The sequence below is a fragment of the Peromyscus maniculatus genome, chromosome 22 (genome assembly GCF_049852395.1).
Source record: "Peromyscus maniculatus bairdii isolate BWxNUB_F1_BW_parent chromosome 22, HU_Pman_BW_mat_3.1, whole genome shotgun sequence".
Taxonomy (NCBI): Eukaryota; Metazoa; Chordata; class Mammalia; order Rodentia; family Cricetidae; genus Peromyscus; species Peromyscus maniculatus.
This window is the reverse complement of record NC_134873.1, coordinates 22,376,436-22,403,316: the sequence shown is the minus strand read 5'-3', so window position 1 is coordinate 22,403,316 and position 26,881 is coordinate 22,376,436. Positions and strand designations below refer to the sequence as shown.

At 39.9% G+C, this 26,881-nt stretch overlaps 1 long non-coding RNA gene across 3 annotated transcripts in view; it reads left to right on the top strand.

Annotated features, from left to right (window-relative positions):
- LOC143270226 (uncharacterized) overlaps positions 1-26,881 on the top strand; it is a 351,249-nt gene that overhangs the window by 254,280 nt on the left and 70,088 nt on the right. For 2 of the 3 annotated variants that reach the window (XR_013047274.1, XR_013047273.1), the window contains one exon: positions 24,984-26,288. The exons of the other annotated variant lie outside the window; for it this stretch is intronic. This is a non-coding gene — a long non-coding RNA (uncharacterized LOC143270226). Of the gene's footprint in view, positions 1-24,983; positions 26,289-26,881 lie in introns of those variants that run through there. 3 annotated transcript variants of the gene reach the window in all.

Genomic DNA, 26,881 nt, shown 5'->3' with positions numbered 1-26,881 from the left:
GTAGCTTTGCGCCTCTCCTGGGACTCACTTGGTAGTCCAGGCTGGCCTCGAACTCACAGAGATCCTCCTGGCTCTGCCTCCCGAGTGCTGGGATTAAAGGCGTGCGCCACCACCGCCCGGCGAAGGAGCTTCTCTTTAATGATTTCTGGACATTGAGAAAGGAAAACAACAACAACAAAAAGACAACAAGAACAACAAAAAACAACTCTGGAATTTAGCTACCAACCCAAGTTAAAAAACAAAACAAAACAAAAAAAAAACAGAGAAATAGAAGTCAACATTGTTGCTGATGCTAAAAAACAAAACACAAATAAGTGAATGGATGGAATGTTATATCCATTTAAATGTGACTGTGTAAAGGTCCTAGATTCTTCTAAGTGATTGGAAAGAGAATGAATTAATTTAGACTTTTAAAAAGTTCTACAGGTATTAGCATCAGAAGCTGATTAAGGATCTTGGTGGTAGTGGAAATGGAAAAGAAGAAAAGACCTTCCAGAAATAGGTGGCCTGTTCTATTGTTAACATGATGAACACCTTAATGTCACATCTCGTCACCAATCTGCCTGTTCTTTTTTGAGCCAGCCTTCCTTCATTTTCCCATATTAATCGCTAAGGGGTCAATGATGAACTTAATTGTCTAACCTCCAAATAATTAAGCTAGGCATTTCCTTTCCAACCCCGAATCTCTCTGAGCATAACTCCCTCACCATTAGGTTTTTAAACATCTCCTTAGAATGAAAAAGAAAGAGTGGAAAGAGCCTGCTGCTGGGGCTGAAGTTTTAATTTTTTTTTTTTTTTTAGTCCTTACTGTTTCTAGAAGCTTCGTAATATGGGCCTTTTGAATTCATGATCTCGAGGAGACTTTGTGCAGCCTGCTGTGTTGGAGGAGGAAGCTGTTCTTCACTGGATACTGGAGAGAGAGGACACAGGGCCTGCTGTGGACAATCTCAGACCTTGAAATAATCACTTACTCTGCTGTGACATTCAGCCGGGAATCTGATTTTTAAAACTTGTGCATTAAACACAATCAGTTGCTTTGGATTCTGTGCTGTCCACAGGTAAAGAAAAATGGGTTTTGCAGTTGGCTGTTAATTGTTTTGTGGATGTAGTGGTGAGCTGGCTTGAAAAACACATGGGTTTGCTTTCTGAAAGAGCCAGTTCTGTTACCATGGCTTGTACAACACATTTCAGTCTCCAAACATGGGCATATAGTCTATTTCCACCCTTACTTTCTTTCTGTTCCTTCTCTTCCTGTCTCTCTCCATTCTGTTTTTCATGTATGATATGTACACAAAAATTCACCTATATCAACTGTGCATGTGAAAAATAACCATAAATGATGTAGACTTCACCCTGGGAATGAACACTGTGATCCTTTCCAAAGCACAGCTGGGGTGTTCTGTTTTCCCAAGTCAGCATGTTGCCTATCTTTTGATTACCTTTAAACATATAGTATGTGCCTGTAGACCTTGACTTCTTTCTATTGTATAATTTTTTGTTATTCTTTCATGTTGACATATAAGTACATTGGTCCTTTCTTTTACTATATAATATTTTATTATACAAAAGTACCTGAGTTACTTGTCATTTTTCCTATTGGCGGACCTTGAATCTCTTCCTACTATTTAACTGTTATGAATAAAGCTGTTATACATATTTTATGGGCATACATTTGTGTGCTTTTCTGGGTAAAATATAGAGATATGAATGCCACAGGATAGAATAAATATATCCTTAATTTTTCCTAAAGTTAGCCAATGGATCTTCAAAGTGTTAATGTGGGCTGGTATTATGTTCCCCAAAATATTGTGCATGGTAATAAACTTATCTGGGGTCAGAGACAAAATAGCCACAATATTAAACATAGAGGATAGGCAGTGGTGGTACATGCCTTTAACCCTAGCATTCCAGAGGCAGAAATCCATGTATTCAAGGATACAGCCAAGCATGGTGACTCTCACCTTTAATCCCAGAAAGTGAGCCTTTAGTCCCAGGGAGTGATGGTAGAAAGCAGAAAGGTATGTAAGGCGTGAGGACCAGAAACTAGAAGCTTTTAGCTGGTTAAGCTTCAGGCTTTCGAGCAGCAGTTCAGCTGAGAGCCATTGGGATGAGGACACAGAAGCTTCCAGTCTGAGGAAACAGGACCAGCTGAGGAACTGGCGAGGTGAGGTAGCTGTGGCTTGTTCTGTCTCTCCTATCTTCCAGTATTTACCCCAATAACTGGCCTCAGGTTTGATTTTATTAATAAGAACTGTTAAGATTCCTGCTACATTTTGTACTATTCCCACAAATATAAAAGCTCAGTTGTTCTGAGTCTTTATCTCCATTCAGAACTCCCCATTTCTGTGCTTATTTACTAGCCAGTGATTCTAGCAATTGAAGAATGATATCCTACTTTTACTTTCATTTGTTTTAATTGATTAGTGTTTGTGGTGGGGATTGAACTCAGAGCCTTGCCAAGCCAAGCATGGGATCTACTCCCAAACTCCAATGTCATCCCCAGGCATCTCATTTTAAATATTTGTGCTCCGTGATGGCAACTGACAGTCAGCAGCTCTTCATCTTGTTTTTCCTACTTGTGTGTCCAATAATTCATGAAACCCCTGTTCAAGTTCTCTGCCCAATTTTTATGGCACTTTTTATTGTTGATTTGTAGGAACGACTTACATAGTTTACCCACAGACTCTCTTTCTTCAAACTTGCATAATGTCTGTGTGATATTTCATTTGGGTAGGTATTGCTTTTTCATTTCCTTATCAATGTCCTTCTAAAAGCAATAGTCTTTATGTTGTCAAAACCCAATCTATATTTTTTTTTCTTCTGTGGTTTCAGTATCCTACATAATAAATCGTTCCTTGACTTGAGGTTGTACGTATAATCTTCTCTATTTTCATCTTGGAGTTCCCAGCTGTGTTAACAGGAAGGGGATTCTCACTCATCTGGAATATCTCAGAACTAAGAGTGGTCAAGGAAGTCTTCCAACTCTTTGGAAGTGGCTAATTGGCTGCCTCTTCATTCTCCTGATGAGAGTGGATTCTTCTTCCTCTTGCTGTTCCACTTGGGATGGAGGTATCGTCTATGTTTTGTTTCCCTGGAAAGACTTGTGATTGTCTGGTCTTCTTTGTGTCCTCAAGTACCCAATGTATTAAAGTGAAAATTACTCAGGTTTGCTCTCACTAGTGTAGCCTTCTCTTGCTGTTAAGGTGGACGTAACTATTTCTCATGATTTGTTTAACTCTAACCAGAAGCGGAAGTAGACTTTTCTGTTATTTTTGCCCATCTGTTGACCAAAAATTGTATTTTCTCTGTATAAAATTAATGCTTTAAAATCCCGACCCTCATACAGATCTGCTAAGGTCATGATGTTTGATGCTCTGATGCCCTCAGAATTTCAGTGCTGTGAGACGGGAAAGAGCTCATCCACCTTTGTTCTATTTTTGGACATGAAAAAAAAAGTTCCTGTTGGAATACATTCCCATTCAACCAGACACCTCTCGGTAAATAGTAATTGGCAGTTAGCTCACTTGAAGCCAATCTCAGGAATGATTTCCTTTCTAGTGCCCTCCTGGGACTAAAGCTCTCCTGGACACTGGAGCAATTGAGCAGAATTAAGAGGCACTTGTTTTTACCGCCAAGTCCTGAGCTGCCAGCTAGTCAGAAGTTGCAGTTTTAGTTTTAACTTTCAGTAAACAAACAGAAAAGAAAACCCAAGAAGTCTTGGTCCATTGGCCTAGATTCCACAAATGAAGTAGGAACACCTTGATTCGTGAAATTCAAGTAGCGATGACAGTCAATGGAAAGGCCTAGCAGCAGCATGCATGGCTCTTGTTCTGGGCACGTCGGTCGTCGGAACAGCAAAGACAGTAGGTGTTAAAATGGTCTCCGGGAAACCCTGTGATCTTCTTGCTGCCTGTGTATATACCTGGGAGGGGTGTCTATCAGGATTCATGTCCTTTCTCTTTTGAGGGCTTCTGCATAAACCAAGGGAAGACAGAGACTAGAAGTTTATTTCCATTTTGTGGTTGAAGCTATGGGAAAAGTAAGTAAATCCACTGGCTTTGTTTTGTTTTGCTTTGTTTTTAAATGCATAAGAATAACTAGACATTATTGATAAGAAATTCACATTTTTTTTTTTGTTATTGTTTTGAGACAGGGTTTCTCTGTGTCGCTTTGCGCCTTTCCAAGTACTCCCTCTGTAGACCAGGCTGGCCTTGAACTCACAGAGATCCACCTGCCTCTGCCTCCCAAGTGCTGGGATTAAGAAATTCACATTTTTTTTTGCACTAAATTACAATAGAGACAGACAATAAGCCTGTACTGTGAACTTCTTTGACCAGCTTGGGGGTGTGTTTGTATGCATAGGATGTGGTCTCTATAGTCAGGAGGATTATATTCTGAATCAGGACACTGAGTTGAATATAAATAACAACAACAAAAAAAAAACTATTAGGTGATGGTTTGCTGTTTACTTATTTATTTATAATGGAGTATTTACATTGCTTAGGCTGGCCACAAACTCATTCACCATGTAGCACAGAGTGACTTTGAACTCCTGAACCTCCTGCCTCCCCCTTCTGAGAGCTGGAATCATATGCATCCACTAACATACCTGGTTTATACAGTACTGAAGATCAAACTCAAGGCTTCATGCATGCTAGACAAACATTCTAACATTGAAAACATCCGCAGCCATACTTTCACTTCCCTGTTTTTTATTTTAAAACAACTATTTCAATTATCAAATAGTAACTGCATATTTATCAGATACGATGTGATGTTTTGATCTATGTTGTCACTGTAGAAAAATTCAATCAAGCTAATTAGCATATCATCTCCATCAGATTTTCTTTTTGTTGAAGTTGTGAGAACATTAGAAAGTCTTCTTTTAGCAATTTTGAAATAGAGACTACATTGTGGTTACCACACCGTGAAGTTGGTCCCTGAAAGTTATCCTTCTGTTCTAATGGGAGCCTTAGGCCCTTTCATCAAACTCTCCATTTCTGTTCTCTCTCTGCTCTCTAACCACCACACTACTCCAAGAGAACTTTTCAAAGCTCCACATGTAGGTCCAACCACGTAGCATTGGTCCTTCTAGGCCAGACTTATTCCACTTAGCATAATGTTTGAACGGTGTCCAACAAATGCTTCAAAGTGTTGAAGGAGCTCAGATTGGGGAGTAGGCAGGAAGGTTCTGGGAGAAAAAAGAAGTGGGGGGTTTAAAGGGACTTCACACAGGAGGGGAACACTATAGTAGGGTTCTGAAGTCTGTGTAGCAGGCTTGGATGCAGGAACCCCTTTGTAGCATAGTTGGTCATGTCAAAGGATTGGAACCATGTGGAACTTTGTATAATCTCACTCAGCCTCTTACTATTATTCCCTATGGAAAGGCCAACGAGGACTGAAATGTCAGATTAATGAACTCCATGGCAAAAGGCGTTCCACATGTCATACAATTACAAAGTGCAGACATGTGGAGGAAGCCCATTTATAATGTCTTAATATGAAATTGTGACATATTGGCTAGAGTGATGACATCTTTAAATAAATCTAAGTCTTTACTCCATTAACAGAGATGGTGTTAGAATTATCTATGAAATGAAGTACTAGGAGCATTGCTCCAAGCCCATTTTATATTTACTTGTGGTCTTATTTCACCATAGCCATGGAGACCAGGACTTTTTTCTCAAGAGGTCTTAGGAGATTTAAATATGCAAATGCAGGGCATGGAGAGGTGGCTCGGTGGTTAAGAATACTTGTGCTCTTGAAGAGGACCTGGTTTTGGTTCCCAATGCTAACATGGCAGCTTCCAGCTACCTGTGACTCTAGTTCCAGGGGATATGATGACCTCTCCTAGCCTCTGCAGGCACCAGGCTCATGCATGGTGCACATAAATGCATACAAGCAAACACTCAAACACATAAAATAAAAATAAATACACCTTTGTTGACAAATGAAGATGCAGTTATACTGATACCTGACGGATAATGAATGACCTACTTGTTTATTATACACCAAGCAGAGTGATTTCCATATATACACACAGGTCATTCTGGTTGTAAGTATTTATTTCATAGAGGATGTTAACAAACTTTAGCATGCATCAAATTCACTTGAATGCTTATTAAAATATGCATGGCTAGGATCTACCCTCTTGAATTTCTGAATCAGTGGGTATAGGATAGACGCAAGGATTTTCATTTCTGACAAATTGCAAGATGATACTGATGCTACAAGGCCAGTCTAAACTCTATACTTCCTAGCGGGGTAGGAACTATTTGGAGCTATCAGAACTGATATAAGGCTACAAAACCATATGGTTTATATTTATAGTCACGGGGTTCCCTGAAGGGAGAAAAAGGAAATGAATTTGGAGCAGGAGGTTTGGAGTAGCTATGTTTACCACCTTTGTTCCTCAGTGCAGAGGAAGGGATAAGGCTTCTTTCAATCCCTACCAGCTATGTTCCAGGAGAGCAGAGCATAGTCCACATTCCAGTTGGTTACCACCTCTAAAAATACATCTTTTCCTTATGAATAGGGACTACTAGTTTGAGATAAATAACACAAAGCATTTCCCGAATGGTCTAAGCATTGTGGGGATCCTTGAGTTGGGTCTGCCGTCTTTTTAAGGGGCTCCTTGGGAGAGAAAAGACATATATATGGAAGTGGGAATATGAGTCAGGATGATGTAGTGATAGGACCCCAATAGAAAGGAACGTCTTAGCCCTGACACTATCTTGGAGAGATGGCTTACAGCAGCAATGAAAATCAGACCGATCCTTTTGCTCTGTCTTCTTATTGTTTTAATTCCCTACAGACACTGTTCCCCTTTATTACTTGTACCTGTGGAGTCCTTATTCCTGTTCTCTGCCCTTGGCATGCCACGGCTTGAAGGTACAAAGATACTTTTTACACGTTATCCTTTTATTATGGCCACAAATCACTATTCTTCAAAGGGAAAAAGAAGAGGAAATAGGCTTCCTAGTACCAAAATTTCTACAAAGACCCCAGAGATTGAAGATTTCTAATTCTTGGAAATTGTATATTCTGTCTATTCTTCTACAGGGCAAGTCATTCAATGGAAGCAAAACAGTCACATTTTTCTCAGACGGTAGGATGTAAGAAAAATGAAACCCAGAATTCAAGCCAGTGTTGCCCTCCTTGGTCTGCGGGCGCAGCTACAGCATGCCCCCCAGCCGTACCCTCCCCTTTTCATTCTTGAGAGCTCTGCTTTGTACTAGAGGCATCTGGCAAAAAAAAAAAAAAATTGTGCCAGGAAGGCAGGAGAATTTTAGCAGAATGTATTTTAGTGCATTATGTGTTGGTCTCTGGCAAGGAAACACTCGACTGAACAAGAAGCCCCAGATGCAGTGTCTCCAAGGTGAATGTGTAATAACGTAGGTGGCAGTAATTTCCTAGGAGATGGCCATAATTATATCCAAACAAATTGCCTGAACAGCCCCGGATTTATTAACGTGAGATTAAAACTCTCGAGTTTGAACAAACCTGAAGAGTAATGGCCGTAGTAAAAGCATTGAGAGTTGTTGGAGTCTGTCCAATTGCCCAGTACCAGAGGGTGGTCAGGAGCCTGGTAGAGCTTGGAGCCTACAGTTCGGTCTCTGAGGCTCCACTTGTAGGTCCTAGAGATGGGGATTAAGGTAATTAGGTGTTAGAATTTGGAGCTTGTGTCTCTCAGCTAACTAAAAAGCAACAAATCACTCTGAGCCTCAGTGGACTTGAAGAACTGTCATGTAAGAAATTTTGGCTGGATTCAGTTCTGGGCACATGTTGACCTTCACATGTGCAGGTAGAATAGGCACTGGTCTTTTTAGGGTTCTCCTATCTGTTGGACAGACAACGGGATGATTGGATATGTGTCTCTAACCCCACCAGTCACAGAAGTTAATCTTGTCCTGACTTTTGTGACTTAGTTCTGAAATGATCAGCCAGACAAGCCTGGGGAAGCCTCATTCAGAACCAGCACACCATCATTTCCACTGGGATTGGTTGCCAAAGGAAATGAAAAACTGGCACAGAATCAAAGTGGGAAGGGCAGGTAGATACCACTTGTTAATTGGGGGGGGGGCACAGTGTTATATAACAAAGGGCATGGGTGCAAAAAGAAATAAAAGACTATAGATTTTTGTTTTGTAGAGACCTCCCAGGGTCTCTGAAAAGACTAAATGAAGCCAAGAGGTACATACTGCTTGGGCTGGTAGATGTACCCATGGAGCATTTAAGCTAAGATCTTCTTGGCTCAGTATTTTTTGTTCAAGTGAATTAACATGCATGCATTCAATATGTTTATTAAACATAGACAAAATGCTATGTTAGATACTACATGGAAAGACCAGATTAAAAATGACAAAGCAAAAGAAAATGGGAAGGTGTTTTTGTGGATGTCTAGGAGCCAAATAACAGACTAGCCTGCATAATTGCCAATATTGGTATATTTTACTCTATGGGATGTAAAGAAGCAAAGGGTTAGATGAAATCAAATTTGAAGATGTAAGAGTATAGCATTGTCGCTATAAAAATGAGACAAGAACAGGTTGGTGAAATTTAAGGCAGCTGGTGGGTGAGGTTTCACTGAGGCGAGCTGAGGTGGCCCACTGTGGAAGTATTTCTCTAATGAAGCAGGAGATATTGAAAGCAACCAGACAGATGTAAATGTGACTTAGCCTTTAGAGGGTCACAGAGAAATCGGATGAGCCGGGAGTTTGATCAATGGGCTTAATTTACCAGACACTACCTACTTGGTGGTGAGATGGATGGAAGAGATTGGAGGATGAGAAGCATTAACCCTGGATAACAGCAAGATAGAGGCTTAAGAAAAAGCTACAGAGGGCTTCTAGTAGCTGGGAAAAAAAGCAAGTAAATACAACTAAAATCCTTACAGATGAATAGTTATCAGCAGCTTGGGATCAAGGCATTGGACTTTGATCACTAATATAGATCCCACAAACACACACTTACATTTTGTATTAGTTTCCCGCCTCTCTGTATGCGTTTGCAGGCCTATTATATTGTAAGAAAGTCTCAGCATTCTATAGGGACCTCCCATAGATGTTTCCTTCTCAATTAGCGGCTGGAGTGGTACCAAGGTAAGCATGTGCTCTTTGTATCCTTAACGCTTATTGATTGACTGATTTCATGCATCTCAGCCTCACAGACTGAAATGTTGTAAATTGTCTACTGAGATATTAAAAATATATCCATCCTTGTAATAGTCCTGGCATCTCTTACGCTGGAGCCATGCTGTAAATTTAGGTTCCTCTACCTTATAAAAGAATGTTACTCTTGGAGCACTAAGCTTCCTCCATGATGTCAAGTGCCTCAGCTTTGGTTCTGTAGGGCATCACAGTGGGCAGGGGGAGGCTCTCCAGTCTAGTGTGAGGAACAGCTTGGTGTAGTACTAATATCAGAGCCATTAGGGTCAGACTTTGTTGCTCCAAGGATCAAGGGCTGGTTCTGGTTATTTGAGATCTTTACATCAGATCTCACCTCTAAAATAAGAAAGAAAAGTATGTGATAATAGGTCTTGTTGGGCAAACTGGTTTTGTTTGTTTTTATTTATTTATTTTTGTTTTTTTTCGAGACAGGGTTTCTCTGTGTGTGTGTGTGTGTTTTTTTTTTTTTAAGATTTATTTATTTATTATGTATACAGCATGTATGACTGCAGGCCAGAAGAGGGCACCAGATCTCATTTCAGATGGTTGTGAGCCACCATGTGTTTGCTGGGAATTGAACTCAGGACCTCTGGAAGAGCAGCAGTCAGTGCTCTTAACCTCTGAGCCATCTCTCCAGCCCCCTCTGTGTGGTTTTGGTGCCTGCTTTGGAGCTCCCTCTGTAGACCAGGCTGGCCTGGAACTCACAGAGATCCGCCTGGCTCTGCCTCCCGAGTGCTGGGATTAAAGGCGTGTGTCACTACTGCCTAGCTTGTTGGGTAAATTTAAGGGAAATGATACATTAAAAGGTCTCAAGGGTCTGCTAGGTATGTGGCAAGAGCTAAAGAAATGGCTACAGTTAGTCATGTGAGTATCCATCCCTCCACTGCCTCCCAGTGTGCTCCCTACATAAGCATTTTCTACTATTGTGTTCTATATATACTTATTGTGTTTGTTTCTTTTCCTGTTCCTGTGATAAAATATCCTGAAAAAAAAAAAAACATTATAAGCAAGGAAGAGTTTATTTGGGCTCATGGTTCAAAGGTATAGTTCATCCTGGCGGGGAAGGGGAGGCGCTTGAAGAAGCAGCTCTTCGTATCCATCCAAAGTCAAGAAGCAAGGGGAGACACACACTTGCACTCAGCTAACTTTCTGCTTTTTATTCACCCCAAGGCCCCAACCCATGGGATGATGGTACCACCCACATTTAGGATCAGTCTCATACTAACATGAACCTAATCTAGAAAATCCCTCCAGGGTATGCCCAGAAGCTTGTCCCTTCCATGATTCCAGAGCCTGTGAAGATGACAATATTAACCATCACCACTATGGTCTTTTTCCTGCTCACAAGGTACAAGGAGAGACAAGATGCCCTTTATGTTTCTAAGGACATAAATAGGTATGTGTGAATATGTGATACACATATATAATCTATATGCACTATGTGAGAGAGAGAAAGAGACCAGTATCAGGCAGATGTGGTACATGCTTTCAGAGATTAAGATAAGGTGCTGAAGCGGCCCGGAGCAGACCCAGGCCAGGTTATCTGAGACTCAGGATACAGCATTAGAAGGGTTAGGGTTAGAAATATACAGACAGTGATGATCGATTTAGAAACAAGAGTCTGAGGTGGGGAGAGATTGGAAATCACTTCAACACTTCTCATTTAAAACGGGGACGTCGGTCCATATGATTTTCAGTTGCACGAGAGCTCTAAGATGCCATTTCTGTGAGACCGTGTTTCCATTCCTGGTGAATATACGAGAATTCTGTAAATGAGTTGTTTCATCCAACAATTTTAGCTTCTGGGCATGGAGTTTATCCAGTACTCACAGCAACACAGATTCCTACTGGAAATTTGAATTAGAAAAATGCTGACACATTAGAATATGTAATTTGTACTCAATGACTTGAAAAAAAAAAAAAAAAAGGAAAAGAAATACCCAGTAATTCTGCGGTTACTAAAAGGGGCCTAATGGCACTTTCTTTTTTCATCTTGGCAGTTCCAGGTTGTTCCCACAAAGCTCACCTGGGAAGAGGGGCTTTTAGTCAAATGGCAAGCGGGTACTTCCTCTGATGTCTCAATAGAAACCTGTGCTTTCAAATCATTTAGATACCATAAGTGGCGGTGTTCTTATCAGTTAGGGGAGTGGCTTGTCAATTTCATTGTCTACAAGAATGACTTGGTGTCTTAGTGCACTAAATACTAATTCGAGAAGCAATGGGCTCTGATTCAGTCAGTCTGTGACAGGTTCCGGGAGTTGGAATGGGCGATGGGTCTGTTGCAGGTCATCTCCAAGTGGCATGTATGAAACACTTGTGTTCCTTGCTTCATTTCTTCTGTGACTTGAGTTGCCCAGAGAATGTTGCCCGGGAGTTCCTTCAAGAGGCGAGATCAAGTTTTCCCTGGTGGGACTGGCTGGAATTCCAAAGAAATAAGCAAGGTACATGTCATGGTGTTCGGCCCAGTGCATTTATTAGGGGGAACCTACGAAGAGATTGTGGTAGCCACCCTGGTGGTTACTTCACTGGGGAGGGGAACCCTAGCCAGTTAGCCCCCTCCCACGAGGGTATGGGTATGGAGTTAATATGAGGAATAATAGAATACAGTTAGGGATGAAGCTTGTTTCTGTAGCCTCCCTCCTTCCAAAATATTTGTGACAAAATAAATTAAACAAGTTCATTAGTGTCAAAATGTTTGAGGCCCTGTCTCGGTCTATTCTGCAGATTTCCATCTGGCTGGATCATAAGTCAGTGTGTTAGTAGATCTGGACCCAGAAAGAGGTTGATGTGTGGGGCTGCTGATAGACCCTATTCACTGAGTAGTCATTAAACAGTATGTGTGTTCTAGAAGCAACATTTTTTGTTGTTGTTTTGGTTTGGTTTTTTTGTTGTTTGTTTGTTTGTTTGTTTGGTTTTTGGTTTTTCGAGACTGGGTTTCTCTGTGTAGTTTTGGTGCCTGTCCTGGATCTCACTCTGTACACCAGGCTGGCTTCAAACTCAGAGATACTCCTGGCTCTGCCTCCCGAGTGTTGGGATTAAAGGCATGCACCACCACCGCCTGGCTAGCAATGTGTTTTAAGTGTCAAGGATAATCCAAGCAGTGAATCTGTGGTACAAAGGAGATATGGAAAGAAAATTTCAGTTTAAGCTACTCATCAAGATTTGGCGACTGTAGCGTTCATTAAGAAGCTTCAGGCCAATATTTGGTCTTTGTTCTTCCCAGCTGACTCCACTCACTAGGCATCTGTTAGCTACTCTGTCTTTCAGAGTGTCCAGGTGGTTCTAAATGCTCTTTTCTAGCTTCTTGTCTGTATTGAAAACTTCTATCCTAGAATGACGGACCTCTCAGAGTGATAACTGAGGTAAAATAAAGTAACAATGAGAAAGGACCCCAGAATTTGGTTAGCATAGAAAGTATATGATGCTATGTATACTATTATATAATTTAGAAAGGTCTGGAAACCAAAGTGCCCCTTGTCTTCAATAAAATAAGAGAAAACAGAGTTTTGAAGAACAACTTCCATGTAGGGGGAATTTCAGGCTTCTTGTTAGGATTTGAGACAGACTGTGAATGTAAGGATCCCAGGGAGTCAGGCTTGTACACAGGACACTGTGTTAGAGACAGAATGCTTGCTTCAGACATCTGCTCTGGTGTGGCCTGGGACTTTGAAGCACATGCTAAGCATAGAGGTGATCAGCTACTTTAAAAATAAGAGATGTGGGGGATGACTTCTGTTTCATAGGCTTCCCCTTTAATGATAACTCAATTAATTTTAATAGCAGTGCCTACAAACTGCCTTATAAAATGCTGTTCAAGGTGCTTTATAAAACCTACAGTTTAACAGACAATTTAGAATGGTGAGAAATTTCAGAGTGATGTGCGATGTCATATTGGGATCTGAAAGGAACCTGCTCCATTTTCTTTTCCCTGAAGCTACAGAGCTCAGAGGAGAAAAATCAGTTTTTAAAATTGTCCTTACAGAGGATCGGTGAAAAGGTGAGTCTGGAAGTGAGGAGACAGAAAAGGGGCAAGAATTGCAGGTGAGAGAAAAGATGAGCATGAGAGGGCAGACTGGAGCTTGATGGAAGAAAGGGTTACTTTCTCCAGAAGAGATGGACAGCGCCACCGAGACCTGGCTATTCCTGTATGCAAGTCTAGCCAATACAGTCTTTTGAACTTACTTTTTATAATTGCCACCACTGAGTATGGGTGCATGTACACATGGATATGTAAATGCATATACACATCTGTACACAAAGATGTGAAGGTCCAAAATTGCTGCTGAGTGTCTTCCTCCATCATTTTCCCTTTATTTATTAGGCAGGGTCTCTAGGTGAATCCACCCAGCACTGGCCAATTCCAGTCTGGCTTGTCTGGATGGCCAGATTTCCTCTAGGACTCTCTACCCGCTGGGTCCTGATTGGGTTGGGATTGAAATGAATGATAAGCAGTGCTGGTTACTGCATGAAAAGGTCACAAGTCGTGGCCATGACTACCTAGTTACAGAGAGCTTTATTAGGAAGAGGGGGTTGGGGTACAAGAGAACCAGGCATGGGAAGGAGCACGTGTAGAGAGCAGAGGGAAAGATGGTGGGGTGGAGGAAAAGCAGAGCAGAGCAGAGAGAGAGGGTGGGGTCTGCCTCCGGCTTTTTAAGGGCTCCTGGTGAAGCGGGCTTATGGAGCTACACCACGTATACACTGATTGTGTGATCACACCGCGCACATGTAGTTGACAGTACACATTGATGACATAAGATGCAAGACCCTTAGCTTAACTCCTGAACTGCGCGTGTGCAGTCATGTAGCTGGAGTGAGGGCAGAATTCTAACAGGGATGACGGGTGGCCACTTCACCTGCCTAGTTTTTTATATGAATACTGGAGATCCAAGCTCCCATCCTCACACTTGCGTGGCAAGCACTTTTTCCCACTGAACTATCTCCCTTCCTGGGGCACTTGTTCTTGCACCTCTGCCCAAATTCTCTTTACAAAAATATCCATATAGAGGAACCCTTTTATAATAGATTAAAATACCAGGATTGGTATTCTGTCATCCCAATAAATGAGTGTTCCAAAAAAATGATGATAACGTAAATACATATGATGGAAAGATTATTCCCCATCACAAACTTGCTTCACTGAAGGATTCTGCACATATTGGGAATAGATTAACTATGACTGTCAACTGTCCAGTTGGCTGGATAGAACACAAGCAAGTGGTCCCTGTGCTGGTGGTCAGCAGGGCTGGAGTTTAGAGCCCTGTGACCTCCTTAGGCTGTGTCTCACCGAGTGGAATTCCCCCAGAAAGCAAGGCTCAGCAGATGGACTACTTCATGGAGTCAGCCATATGCTCCCTCTTTCAGCCCTGCAGAAGACCCGGAGGATAAAATCTTAACAGTGGCATTGCAGATCAATCTAATGTTGCAAGATAATTCTCTTTTGCATATGTTCTTATGCTCTGGCCCGCCTATATATCACCTCTGATTTTGCAAGCATTTGCCATATTTTAAGATCGCTTAAAATACTCCAAGCCATCATTCTCATGGTCCTTCATTGTTTAAAAATTCTACAGTTACATATATTATCTAGCATACTGCAATGAACAATCCCATTCAATGGTTATATATGACTTTCTGGTGGCTCCAGATGTGAAACCCTGTTTTCTTAATGACACTGTAGGTGTCTAGAGAAACTTAGCATCTGCTCTATTGAGCCTAGTCAGTCAGACACATAGCTCTCAATAACTTGCCTTTTGGTCCTTATCCTTCATCCAGGGACCAAAGTTTGTCAGCCAAATCAATCAGGAGACAGAGAGGCAGTGTGTTACAATAAAGATGCCACTGAGTGGATGAAAGGGGCCATGGGAGTCTCATTCTCCTGCCGTTTAACCAGATGAGGACCTTTGGATAAGCTAATCTCTGTGGGGACTGCTTTTTCTCTCCTTTAAAATTAGAATGAGGCTTTCTCTGCCTGTCTAGTCTGAAAATTATAAAAATAGAAACGATGGCGATTTCAAGAGAAGCAAGCCATGCTATAAATGAAAGCTATTGTTTCACAACATGGTGACACGAGAAAAAGAGAACCAGGTGCTCTGACCACACCTTCCCAAGTGTGGCATTAAGAAAAGAAACTTCACATCTGGATTTGCCAAAGGAGCACACATATCTAAGGGTGACATAATTGTTAATGGTGGAGTGCCAGCCTCAGGGGCTCTGCAATTTTTAGACAATGGAAAACAATGAGGAACCAAGTCAGAGAATGCCGGTGAGGAACCTGCAGGAGCACCCAGAAAGAACACATAATCAGCAGAACCTGCTGTCCTCTGACCCACAGTGTTCGGTTGGCTGAGTGTTCCTGGACTGACTGAAGAAAATCTCCCTGTGGGGACCAAGTCCCCGGGATGCCAATTTAGTGGCGTGTCTAGTATATGAAGGTAAAGACGTTCACGGATGTTACATGCTCTCCTCAAGGCTCCTGTGTTTGCAGGTGGTGAGGTTAAAGACCATTGAAATGTAAAACACAAATGGCAGAAAACTCCCAGGGCCTCCTGCTGCAAAACAGAAAAGGTAGGGAGAAGTTGCTACTGTGCTGGAACATTCCTGCTGTAGGAAGTAGATGGAAAAAACGTATTCACCCCGGGCTCCAACTGTCTGAGAACAAAGTCTGGCTTAAGTGTGAAGCTTGCTGAAAAGGCCTTGTCCTGGAGGCATCCAGCACCAGAGGGGGAGCCTTTCCAGGGCTACCTTATGTAGGCCTAATGCTCAGGCTGGATCTGGGGGTACAATGACTCCATGGGAGGTTGGAGGGTGCCAGTGGCTAAGAATCTCTTAGACCTCTGTTCACCACGAACCTAGGGTGCTTTCAGAATTTTGCAGGCTGCAGAATTTGAAGCTGAATGGTAAACAGGATGAAAGAGAAATGGGCTGAATGTTCATAAATAATGGAATTGGGGGGGCTATACTTGCTCTCCTGCACAGTAGCTTGGGGGACATTTAGAGGTCATATACTGGAAGTGGAAACTTCCATCAGAACAAGTATTGGGGTGAAAGCTCTGTCTAGCAAAAAAAAAATGTAATTGACTTTAAGAGATCAATCTATCCTGATATTGGTCTTAGGTTGGAGACACTTTTTTATATTTAATGCAGAACTAAAGGTTGCTTGTCCACCCCAAGCACATCTGGCAAAGAACTGGGAGACAAGTATAACTAAATAAACTTTGGTTCAGTTTCCACAGATTACAAATTAAATCCAGGCCAGATGTGGCAGCACACACCTTTCATCCCAGTGCTCAGAGAGAAGTGGATCTCTGTGAGTTCGAGGCCAGCCTGGCCCACTTAGAGTTCCAGGCCAGACAGGGCTACATAGTGAGACCCTGTCTTTCAATTAGTTAATTAATGGATTAATCACAAAATTAACGAGTTAAACCCCAAGTCCTCATGGTTGACATCATAAATACAGAGCTCTGATGGATGTTCTTAGAATATCAGGATTTGAACTCTGTATGGAAAAGAGTAACTGCCAGATCTGGTACTCCGTGATGCTTAGTAAGTTTAGATTTGGGGTAGTTGGGTGACAACAAGAAGACTATAAAGTAAGAAAAGGATCTCTGCCCAGAAGGACTGCAAATGCATGTGTTAAATATGATTAGAATGTGTCTACCACCAATGAGGGCACTAAAGCACAGTGAATGAGGGTAGTTGGCAAAATTACTCTGTGATGGCAACACCTCTCAGCATCAGCCTTCTTCAGCCTTTGAGATGGCTCATGCTTCCTGACTCAATACTTAAATCTTAGAAAGGATCCTGGACAACTCTCTCTCTCTCAGTAGCCATAGCTCATTAGTCATAAAACCCTATTAGTTCCTAGCGCAAGAAAGTTTGTCAATATCTACAGAAAATTACTTGAAAGAATAATAAGACTGAACAGTGTAGTGAACACTGAAGACCAGTATACAAAAGCCCCTGTATTTCAATACCCACAAAAGAGAAAGGTTAAAAGCACATTCCCATTAATTGGCTGCTGCTTATGTGCTGTACACAGCACATGCGTTACTTTATTTTTCTGGTACCCACAGTATATGTGTTAGCATGCTAACAGGAGAAAAAAATAGAGAGGGATAAACACCAAAATACCATTGATGATAATCTCCTCACGGAGGAGCATGCACAGAATGAACTAATTTCCTTTTTCAACCCTCATTAATTAATTGCAGTATGCATAAATTGCCTTTGTCATTAATAACATTATAGAAAAATTTAATTTTATAAAGCCATTATTTCTAACTGCAATAAAAAACTTGTTATATAGAAAAAAAATCCAAAAGGAGATAGAGGAAATCTTTACCTAGAAAATTCTAAGCCTCGTTAGACAGTCTTTAAAATGACCTACATAAATGAAGAAAATATATCATACTCAAAGATAGTTTTAATATTTCAAAGGTATCAAATCTCCCTGAATTTACCCATAGTCCCAATGCTGTTTCAATAAAAATCCCACAAAGAATTTTTATGCAATGTTACAAGGTCAATTCAAAGTTTATATGAAAGAGCAAAAAGCCCAGAATAGGTAAGGCATTCCTGAAGAAAAATAATTTGGGGGCATTTGCTCCTGATATTAATATTAAAACATCATAAATTTGTAATAGTGCTATTCAATAGACATGTAATGAGAGGGGCTAGGCCTGTAGCTCAGTGGTAGAGCACTTACCTAACAGTAGGAAGTCCTATATTTGGTGACAACCAGCACTGCCACAAGCAAAGTAGAAAAAAGAAAAAGAAAAAGACAGAGAAAAGAAAACACCCCCAGAAACTGTCAAAACCTCCACACCATGCCTTCAGTCCAACCCTCCAAAGACACAGCCAGAAATCCAATGAGAGTTATGGAGGCAGTTTAAACATTAAAAGATTCAAAAAAGTGATAAGTGATAGGAATTTTTATGATGATATTTAGCTCAATATGTATCTAAATGCTATTTCAATAGGTAATTGATATAATAAGGAAACAATATTTTCAATTCCTTCTTAGTAAGCATTTTATACTTACATCTCATTTTAGAAGATCCACATTACTTATTAGTGCTTATTAATCAATGTGTGTATCATATTACTATTATTGTAGAGGAAACTGTGAATGAATGTGACCAGGAATTGCCATAGTGGTTAAGAAACTCAAGAAAGAACCCTAAAGACCTATAGGTATATGAGGACCTCGCGTGTCGAAGGGTAGACATTGTGGTTTGCTATTAAGAAGTCAGTGTTGGGGCAATTGGTTAGACATTTGAAAAAAATAAAATTGGCCAATCTGTCTTACAGTTACACAGAATTCAATTTAGTTCTTTACATAAAGACTTAAGAAAAGCAAATCTTTAAACCTTGTGAAGAAAGTGTATAAGATATAGAGATTGAATACCTTTATGACCTTTGAGAAATAGTTTCCTAAGACATTAAAGCATTAATTATGGAGGGAGATACTTTGAGATCTGATTGTATTGAATTTAAGAAGTACTGATTATTAAGTGATTCTATAAAGTTAAGTAAAAACACAAGCCCAGTATGAGAATTTATTTGCAGCACTTAATCCTGAAAAGCATTATAATTCAAAATAACAAAATAACTCCTAAAAGTCAATAATGAAAACACATAAAACCCAATAGAAAAATAATCATTTCGGAGAACATAAAACACTAAAGAAAATAAAAGTGTGAAAAGATTCTAAGCCTCATTAGCGATCAGAGAGGCATGATTTAAGCATAGAAAATGCAATGTAAGATCCAATAGATAGTCAAATATTACCACCCACAGGGAAGCGTGGACTCTCCACAGTGCTCTTGGTGAAATGCTAAGTGATACAAGCACTGTAGAAAACAATTTGACCTTGTGTTCTAAATAAATGATGTACGTGTTGATGAACTTGGGATTGTGTCCTAGTTGTAAACAGATGGATACACTCAGGGCAGAATGTTTATAGCCTGGTGTCTCTTACACACTGAAGTAGAAATAGTAATGCTTATTGGCAGAAAAATGCATGAATAGATGATATTATCTTGTTTTTTGAATGTTTATATCACGGAAAATAACTATATCTTGATCTAATAATGTAGATGCATATATTTTAAATGAAATTTAATCAAATTTTAAACCAAAGGAAAAGTTGCTTGGGACAAATAAGAGGCCATGATTTTTATAATCCAGAACCTTTACTGAGGGAGATTTACATATCATAAAGTTCACCTTTTCAAATGTACAATGTGGGAAACCAACTGCCAGCTCTCATTGGACCTAGAGGTGAGTGACTCTGTTCATACCCAGTGAGTCCTGCCCCAGGACACATCCCTGGGACACAGCCAATCTGGGGACCCCTGCCCAACTCTGACCCAGTTGCTGGCCAGCATGCAGGGCCCCTGTGGGAAGGCCCCCCTCACCAAGATCTCCCCCCCAGCGGACCCTGCAATCTACACGCCCTGACCCCATACCCATCCACCTGAGACCCTAGCCACTTCCTGAGGCTCAGAAACCAAACTGCCAGCTCTTATTGGACAAAGAGCTGACATTGGACCAAGAGTAACCTCAGCAGACAGGGAATCTGCCAGACCTCGTTAGACTAAAGAGTGGCTTCCTGAAACAGAATTTGTCACCTCTGACTGGACCAAGAGCCCTGATAAGACCAAGAGCGGCTCCATGAGTCACAGAATCAACTAGCTTGGGTTGACCCAAGAGAAGCTCCCTGAAACACAGAATCTACCTGCTCCAATTAGACCAAGAGCTAAGATTGGACCCAGAGGGGCCCCCGAGACACAGACACACAGGCACAGAGTGGACCAACAGCAACTTGCTCAGACACAAGTACCTCTTATAACTATTAGAGGAGGAGATGGGTAGATGTGAAGGCAAAAGTACATACAACAACATAAAGAGCAATACGACATCATCAATACCTAGCCCTCCTCCAACAACAAGACCTGAACATCACAAGGTAGAAGAAGCAGAAGAAAGTGACCTTAAGAATAGCATCATGAAGATACTAGAGGCCTTTCAAGAAAAAACGAAATTGAGGAAAAGACAAACAAAAAGTGGAAGAAATCAATAAAGAAACTGAAAAAAAAAGACAAACAAAAAACTGGAAGAAATCTATAAAGAAATAGAGGAAAAGACAAATAAAAAATTGGAAGAAATCAATAAATCCCCTAAACAAAATCATGAAAAAGCAATTAAAGAGGTGAGGGAAACAGTTCAAGACCTGAAAAGAGAAATACAAACAATGAAGAAGACACAAACAGAGGGAATGCTGGAAATAGAAAATCTGAGTAAACAAATAGGAAACACAGATGCAAGCATAACCAACAGAATACAAGAGATGGAAGAGATGATCTCAAATGTACAATTTGTTACTCTTTAGTAAATCTACAGCATTGTGTAACCATAACTATTATTTAAGAGCATTCAGGGGCTGAAGAGATGGCTCAGCAGTTAAGAGCACTTGTTGCTCCTGCAGAGGCCCTGGGTTTCTTTACCCGCACACATAAGCAGTCTAAGAACCATCTGTGAATGCAACTGTGAGGATCTAGCACCATCTTCTCACCTCTTCAGACATGTACATACATGGTCCACAGACATATATATAGGCACAAAACTCATACACCAATGATAATAACTACTAATAATAACCAATTAATAATATAATAAACATTTAGATATTGTCATCGTACTTGTGTTGTATGGCTGAGTCCATGGATAGAGCTACCCCCAACATGGAAATAATTTCTACCAGGGACCACCCCAATTTGCCTTGTGATAGAGTTGGCTGTAGCTATCAGGACAGTGGTACCATATAGAAGCTGACCAGTTTAAAGCCCTTACTGCAGGAACTTAGAAGCAGATTACTGTCCTTGGGGCAGACAGAAAGGACAGAAAAACCTCTCCAGGTATTTCTACAGGGTGTCTTTGGTTATGCAGCTTCTATAGGCTTTAGAGAACTTGGCTCAGGGGCTAGGCTGGCTTGTGTGTGCTACACAGCATTGTTGATTTCTTCAGTGCTTTAGAAAATGACCTAAACATGTTTCCCATGCTTCTGTTTCCCAACTGGGACATAGAAAGAAAGTAGAGAAAGCAACTTCTGAAAAATATCTTATTGACCACTTCCCTTTTCCCAGCTTTACCCACTGCCAATCCACTTTATTTTCTGTCTTTATGGATTTGCTTCTTCTGTATATTTTATTAAATGGGGATAAGACAGTATATAGCTTTTGAGTCCATTTTTTCCCCACTTAGTATAAAGTTTCCGTGATTCATACATGGTACAGCAAGTATAGATGCTGTTCCTTCCCATTGCTGAATAACATTGCTTTGCAAGCATTGGCTGTGATTGCTTATTCGATACTGGATAGGAATTTCGGTTGTTTAAAACATGATTTCAAAGACACAGGATTATAGAACCTTCCCCAATGCCCTTGATTCACTCCTCGTTCTTTATGCCTTCCAGCCCCACCCTCACTGAAGCCATCAGAATGAGCTCTAGGAAGTATGCGTTGTTGTTTAAATTCTTTTCAGCAGCACCCCTATTATAATGTGAGTAGAAAATAAAATATAAGTTAAATAGGAAGTTAGTGTTATGTTTCTGACATGGTTTATCTTATATCTAACCTCAGCAGTCATTGACTCTACTCAGTTGAACTTCAAACTCATTAGCAAGCCAAGCAATCTTGGTCATGCTCCCTACCTCTGTGCCTTGGAGATAACTGGTTTCTCACTCTCACCTTTATTTTTCTCCTACAGAAAGAATTCTTTCTAATCCTCAAGGACAGATAGTGTCTAGGATAGTTGAGGTATCTGCTATTTATTGGCATAAATCATCATAATTCTCATAGTTTACAGTAATTTGTTTTAAAATGTGCCTATCTATTGAAACACGATTGCTTCTTAAGAATCTGTATCTTGCCGGGCGGTGGTGGCGCACGCCTTTAATCCCAGCACTCGGGAGGCAGAGCCAGGCAGATCTCTGTGAGTTTGAGGCCAGCCTGGGCTACCAAGTGAGTTCCAGGAAAGGCACAAAAGCTACACAGAGAAACCCTGTCTCGAAAAACCAAAAAAAAAAAAAAAAAAAAAAAAAAAAGAATCTGTATCTCTACTTCCTTCTGAATTCAGCATTATTCTAATCAAACACATCCTTTATTGTTTGTCTAGGTAAGTTTTGATCAGGTATGAAGTCTGTCTTAAAATGTTTACTATGCCTTCTTGAATAATAACCAATCTGGAAATAAAATTCCCAAATTAAATGGTTTTTCTTCTATTATGTTGTTGTCATGGATTTATTTTCTTTGGTACTTTTGGCAACAATAAGCCCAGTAGTTAATTCTTTGTAAATATTTTACCTTTAGTATTTGGTGGCTCCTATGGTTCTTGTCTTAGTTTTTATCAACTTGACACAAACCTAGAGTCACCTGGGAAGAAGGAATCTCAACTGAGGAATTGCCTCCATCAGATTGGCCCATAGGCATATCTGTGGGGACATTTTCTTCATTGCAAATTGATACAGGAAAGCACCATGCATTGTGGGTATTGCCAACCCCGGACAGGTGGGCCTGGGCTGAATATATATGGTAGCTGAGCAAGCAAGGGGAACCAAGGCAGTAAGCAGTTTCTTCCATATTTGTTGTTTTAGTTCCTGCTTCCAGTTGCCTGTCTTGGCTTCCCTCCATAACGGACTACATCCTGTAATCTAAGTAAACCCTTCCTTTTCCCCAACTTGTTTTTAGTCAGTGTTTTACCACAGCAATAGAGAAGAAAATTAGGACACGGACACATCCCTGCTAATCTTTGGGGTTCTGCAATTCAGTGGCCATGTGTCTATATGTGATCTTTTGGAAAGTACCTTGATGATATTAGGGCATTGAGGAACCATATTGTTCACTGATTGCTGTGATTATTTAAGTGTGAAATGTTGCTCAAAGGCGCCTGTGTATGTGAACACTTGCACCCAGCTGCTGCTGTTTGGGAAGGTTGTGGAGCCATCAGGAGGTAGAGTCTTGCTGGATGAAATGGATCATCAGAAACCAGCCTTGAGGCTTTATATGCCAACCCCACTTCCTGTTCAAACTCTGCTCCCAATTATGTAGAAAAGTGTGACCAGGCAATCCATCGTCCCTGCCTGATGCCATGTCCTCCCCACCATGATGGAATATATATATCCCTTTGGGTATCATTGAAATTCTTTTGTCAGTTTTCTTTTCTTTTATCCCCTCTCCCAGCACAATGCAAAAGAAACTAAACACTAATTCTTAAAAGTCCCCAGACATCCTTTCGAATGTTGGCTTGTGAACATTCTCAAAGGCTGGTAGAACATCGGTTAAGCATGTGACAAATGTCTCTCCAGTTTTGTTTAGTTTTTCATCTTTTTATCAGTAGAAGTTGCATCTTTGCAATTTCCTCAGCATTCGCCTCCAGTTCTATGCAGTAGTCTTTGGCTGTACCCTTTGCAGAATGTTTTTTTCTCTGAAAAAAAAATCTGGATCTATAATTTCTACATATTACATCTAAACTTTATCTTCCAAGTCATAATTCTTCTCTACAGTCTTCAATGAAGGGAAAATCTCTGCTTATTCTCTTAGCTCTTTATTCATTTTGAACATATGACTTTTTTTTAATCTGATCTTTCTACTCTCTTGAGTCCTGTGGGATTGGATAGTCTTATCTGTTGATATTTTTCTTAGGGAAGATAACTTCTTCAGATAGTTTGTGACTTTTTTGTTTTATTGTGAACTAATATTCACAGGCATAATTTTATTCCTTGAACTCCTGGTCTCATTAACCTTTGGTAACAGAATTTTATTTTCAAGTGTTTTTTGTATGTATTTAGTTTTAATTTGTTGCATATAGTCAGAGAACTTATTGATATAAAACCAATTTCCGAAAGCATTTATCATTCTGGAGATCCAAATTCCATTTTCAGTAGAGCAAATTTAGCCTCAAAAATTTGCCAAATATGTGGTACATTATCTAACTAAAATGTTAGTCTTTTGCTCCTCTCTACTAGATCATATAAAATTAGTTCCTTGACTATTATACACACACACACACACACACACACACACACACACACATTCTTACACTTATTCACACATACACACACATGCACACAGATTTACACATACACATTTCTCCTTTATATTGTTATATACTGATCTCTTGGTTATCAATTGTTGGTTATATATATTATTATATAATGATCTTTGGTGTCTAGGCTAATGGCTATGTTCCTTCTGACCCCACTATCTCTAAGGCTTCTCATTTTCATCATTCTGTTTCACATACACAAACCTGTGTTCCTGTGCACACTACAAAACCCAACATATAGCATATTTACTCAGCATTCTGTCCAGCATTTTCATATCTCACTGTGAGTAGTAACTGTCATGTAGGATTTCTAGTATATTGTTAAGTTTTCATCTTTTATATATTGTAATGCTGAAAGGAGGATTTACATATCATTCCAATAATAACAAATACAAATCAAAATATATATGTAATTAAACTAGCATCTTTGTTGTATATAAGTAGAAGTGTGTCTTTATTGGTTGAGTTTACAGAATTCCCAGAATTCTATGTCCTGTAGGGTCAGTTAACATTTTAAAAACAATACATTATTTGAAAAAAAAAAAACATTGAAGGTAAGCGTCTTCTGGTTTCTTTCTGAATTACTACAAAATAACTCACAACAGGACAAATTAAGAGCGACAGTAAACCTATTGTGAAATCTAGAAAGAATTCCTACTATTACGGTGATTGAACTGGATTGAAATGTGTAATTGATGGTCCGTTTTCCAGGCCCATGAGAAATCTGCCTGCTCCAGTGAAGTTAGAAAATCTCCCCCCTGCATCCTTCATCTGTGGCTTTCTCAACCATGGCAAGTACATGTGCTCTACAACCCTGAGTCTCTACCTCCAATACACAGTAGCAGTTTGTTATCATTATGAATTAATATTATTAATTTTTATTTTGAGATACCTGGAGAGTTGATTTCTCTCTTTTTCTACTTTTCTTTTATATTTTAATTTCACCCAGAACCATACTAATATTTTGCATTTTTAGCATTTAGCAAAAACCCACTATTATTGAAGTGGAACTAAATGGAGTTACAAGCAGGTGTGAGCCATCTGATATGGGTGCTGGGAACTGAACTCTGGTCCTTTGCAAAAGCAATCCTCATTCTTAACTGCTGAGCCATCTCTTTAGCCCCATAATAACTCTGGGTTTTGTTTATTGTAAATTTACACATGTATTTATTTATTGTATTCATGTATTTATTTACTATTATAATGTGTGTCTCTGTGTGTGGGTGCTTACAGAAGTCTGAATAGAGTACCAAATTTCCCTGGAGCTTGAGTTTCAGGTAGTCGTGAATCACTAGATATGGGTGCTAGGAACTGAACTTGTAGCCTCCTGAGGAGCAGCAAGAACCCTTCTCGTTAGCCTCCTGTTATGTATTTCTTTATAAATGTTTGTATTTAGACATGTTGGCTACATGCCTAAAAATAGAATTGTTGAACAGGCCAGAATAGGCTGAGCCTCAGTAGACATCCAGTTTTCAAATTTATCAAAACAACTGACTTTGCCGTTTCAGCGACAAATATGAAAGTATCATTTGTTCGACATCATGACCAACGCTTGCTGTGATTACCTGTTTACATTTTAGCTTGTGGAGTGTGGGCAAATGGCATCACATTTGTGTTAAATCTGTATTTTCTTGATGACTGACGAGTGAACACAGTTTCATACCTGTGTGTGAGTGTGTGTGTGTGTGTGTGTGTGTGTGTGTGTGTTTTACATATATGTGTACACATGTGTGCCAGTGGGGGTGTATATACCGAAGCATGCACAGTTTGAGGACAGTGGCCAGTGTCACGTGTCCTCCTGTATTTCTCTTCACATTGTTTTTTGAGACATGATCTTTCATTGAACCTGTAGCCCACCAATCGGCTGTCATGGTTGACCAGTGAATCTTTGCCTCTAGGCTCTCCAGGCCCCCTCTCTGCCTCCCCTCTCCCCAGTCTCAATTATGCATATTTGCTTGATGTTCGGCATCTTTAGTGAAGTATTTTTCCATGCGTGTTGGCTATCTTTCTTTGTTTATATGGATGACAAATATATTCTTCAGCATTTTCTAGCTTTAAAAAATTTTTCTTTTAAGAAAAACTATTTTTACTTTGATATATTTTTAATAATAAGCATATGGTTATTACATTTTTTTCTTTCTTTGAGAAATCACTTCATACATAAATGGCACATACACTCTTTCACATTGACTTCAGAAAGCCTTATTATTTTTCTTTTCAAATTTAAGTTTATGCTCTACCTCGAGTTGGTGTGTTTTGTGTAATAGGAAGCAACATTCAAATATTGTTTTATTTTCCTTATTATTTACAAATGATTCCAGAAACATCTATTGCACATCTGTTCTTGCTCTATCACTCACATAGAAACCACGATTACAAATCTAAATAGATCATTTTCTTGGCCCTTTCATTGTGTTCCATTTGTCTATTTTCAGTTTCTCTTTATCAAGCCTTATATTGTGGTATTATAACTAGAAAAAAATACCACCCTAGTTTTCACTTTAAATAGATCTTGACTTTATTATTTATTTGTTACATATATATTTGCATTTCCATAAGGCCACTGTTATCACTTGTGAAGTTATGAACTAATAAATTTGAATTTTACA